A 3,182-nucleotide genomic window follows, 5' to 3' on the forward strand; every position below is an offset into this window, starting at 1 on the left:
CTGTGCCTAATATTTCAGATTCAAACTGTAGAGTGAAAGGAAAGGAGGACCTTTTTCTGTCTCCTCACTTCCAGCTACTCTCTGAAGACTGGGGAAGAGACCCTCTTAAGAATAATAGGGGGGTTGGGCAGAGGAAGGACTAGACTAGACCATGTGAAATCTGAACATAATATTTTAGGTGCAGTTCATTCATTTTCAGCTATGTATTCTTGTTATTAAAAAGCGCACCTAGACATTCCATTGTTGCGCCTTTAACCTAGGCTTAAGTTGCCATTTAGCTCGTAGCTTTCATATCTCAGTTTTTAATGCTGACTCAAACCTACAGGAAGGCAGTTGTGCTTAAGCCTGAATGGCAGAACTTATGAATAAGGTACAGTAAGTCTGAGGACATAGGAACAACTTTGAGCCAAACTATACATGAAGTTAATGTGCAAAAATCATTAACTATGACTGTTATGTAAAAAGCAGTCATGGGAAATCCTAAGAAGTCTCTGTATAGTCACAGTCCTTATTCAAATCACTCTACAAAGTTGCAGTTTGCATTTAAAGGGAAACCTCTATTGATACCAAGGAGAATGTAAAATGGAATACAGTGGTACCTCAGGTCCGTACTTAACCTGAAACTGTTCTTAACCTGAAGCACCACTTTAGCTAATGGGGCCTCCTGCTGCTGCCGTGCCACTGGAGCACGATTTCTCTTCTCATCCTGAAGCAAAGTTCTTAACCTGAAGCAATATTTCTGGGTTAGCGGAGTCTGTAACCTGAAGCGTATGTAACCTGAAGTGTAGGTAACCTGAGGTACCACTGTACAAACAGCAGCTTCATATAAGATTCTGCCTCTCCCATCTGTAGCAGGGAGGGAAAGTATTAAATTTTCCCTCTCCATTGCCTGCCCGCCCCCTTGCCCAGAGACTGATCAGGTTTTCTCCATTACTGCTGTTTACCTAACAAGAGAAGACTAAAAACATGTAAACAGGAACAACTATACTTTATGGTAAATGTTATAGTTCTTCCCGGTAAGACCGTGTGTGTGCCTTTTGCCTGTACTTGAGTCATTCTCTTTCCGTGCAGGCAAAATAATTAGGATAGCAAGATCAATGGTTGTGACATTTTTTTATTTGCACTACCAACTGTGTGATATCAGAAAGTAATCTCTTATTACAGTTCAGATATTTGAGTGGAAGAAATTATTGATAGCTCTAATGTTGCTTTGCTTTTATTATTCTGTTCATGTTTTGACATGTGGTGAACATATTTTCCTCTCCTTTCATTCTCACCCCCCTCCCTGCCTGTTTCTCTTTTGTCATTAAGGTGCTAGATTCTCTGTGGGATGCAGGGTGTATAGTCTGACTCAGAAAGCCGATTTCTGGAGGTATGGGCTGAAAACTTTGTTAAGAGTTTCCTGTGCAAACCTTTCCGGTGAGAAGAAGTCAAGGTAGCAAAGGGAAATTCCTCTTGGGCTGCAGCCAGATCTACAAGGAGTGGATAAAACACTAAAATGTAATACAGTCGTACCTTGGAAGTTGAACAGAATCCGTTCGGAAGTCTGTTCAACTTCTTAAACATTCAGAAAACCAAAGCGCGGCTTCCGATTGGCTGCAGGAAGCTCCTACAGCCAATCGGAAGCCGCGGAAGCCCTGTCAGACGTTTGGGGTCCAAAGGACGTTCACAAACCGGAACACTCACTTTGGGGGTTGTGGCATTTGGGAGTCAAAATGTCCACGTACCAAGGTGTTCGGGATCCCAGGTATGACTGTACTAGAGCTGATATCCACACCAAAATATTTGGGTTGTGTATCCAACAAAGTCACCTTATTCACACATTGACTTCTGCTTGTGCAGTATTATTTGCTTTCTCTCTCTCTCTCTTTCCTGGGTGCTCTCTGTTTTGTGTTTCCTCCTAGCCTTCTTAAGCAGATTTGAGGGGGTGCACATGGGGAGAGGAGAGGGAATGGAGATTCCTTTGTACAAGCAGAATTAAATACATAATTAAATCTGACTTGGCTTTTCTGAACTTCTGATAACTTCTGATAACTGATAACCATGACTATATTACCTTGGACTTTCTGCATTCAAGAAAAAAATAAATGAAATGTTGTTTTTATATTTGTATGTATCAGGGAACCAGAGGACTAGAAGAGGAACAGACAGTTGGAGGCCAAGGGAAAAATAAATTCAAAGCTGCAATGTTGACTTACCAATTGGGTGACCTTTCTGAAGCCATCATTGTGGGCACCACCAGCCTTGATATTGAAGTGCAGTTCACATTTTCTATGAGAATAAAAAAGAATGCAAAACAAAAAGGGGAAAAAGGGAAAGTTTGTGTCACATTCAATTTGTTGCTTAGCAATACTGTAAGGTTATGCTATTGTTGAAAGGGGTCAGTACTATTATATGAAAGAGCACAACTGCGAATTTTGCAGAAAGATCCTGTGCTCTCTGTGGGATAGCGCGTACATTAATATGTTTTGTGCATCTCTTGGTATATAGCATCATGACTAGCTATTCAGACCAGGTCCCAGTCATGTCTTCCCTTATCCTTTGGATATGGTTAGGTCAGGAATGAGAAACAAATAATCACACCTGGATGAAAAGAATGAACAGTACAGTGATTTCTTCAATGAGAATCGTTCATTAAGCCATCAATCAGAGCCATGTGGGTAACCAAATTCAGCAATGGCAACAATGGGCACCATGAGCTGGGCTGTTGTGGGGACTTTTTAGCCGACCCTTCAAGCATTTTTCTAATACAAAAGTTCCCAGTATAATCCAGCTTGGAATGAAAAGCCAAACCAGCCAATTTCCTGCAACAGATCCCTTTGTGAAGCCTGATTCCCTAAACACTACAGAGAAATGAATAATATGTTCTGTTGGTACAAGTCAAACATCAGACAACTTCCCCCTTTTCTGAAAAAATGGAATTCCAAAACTGCACAAGTAGTACATGTACTGGGAGCCAGGGGAAACGTCTATGGCCCACTGTGTTTGATTTTCCATGATGCCATGGCCATGCAAACACAGCATCTGGCTTAGGCTTTGCCTCTTGAGCTAAAATTTTAAAGTGCTTCACCTGGAAATGAGAAAAGAAACTTGGATTCTTATCATTGAGCTGAGGTACATGGTAGGCAATGAAAAGAATGTTGTGATTATGGAACTGATGCACAAAAGCCTAGAATTTCTTC

The 3,182-nt window shown here is 41.2% G+C and overlaps 1 long non-coding RNA gene across 1 annotated transcript; it reads right to left on the bottom strand.

Annotated features, from left to right (window-relative positions):
- Window positions 1-1,096: 1,096 nt before the first annotated feature.
- Window positions 1,097-3,135, bottom strand: LOC307226554. Its single transcript, XR_013843494.1, has 3 exons — window positions 3,071-3,135; window positions 2,199-2,271; window positions 1,097-1,472 (listed from the first exon to the last, which is right to left on the bottom strand). It is a non-coding gene; the product is annotated as an uncharacterized lncRNA (long non-coding RNA).
- Between the last annotated feature and the right edge of the window lie 47 nt (window positions 3,136-3,182).

The sequence above is a fragment of the Podarcis cretensis genome, assembly GCF_951804945.1.
Source record: "Podarcis cretensis genome assembly, chromosome: 1".
Taxonomy (NCBI): Eukaryota; Metazoa; Chordata; class Lepidosauria; order Squamata; family Lacertidae; genus Podarcis; species Podarcis cretensis.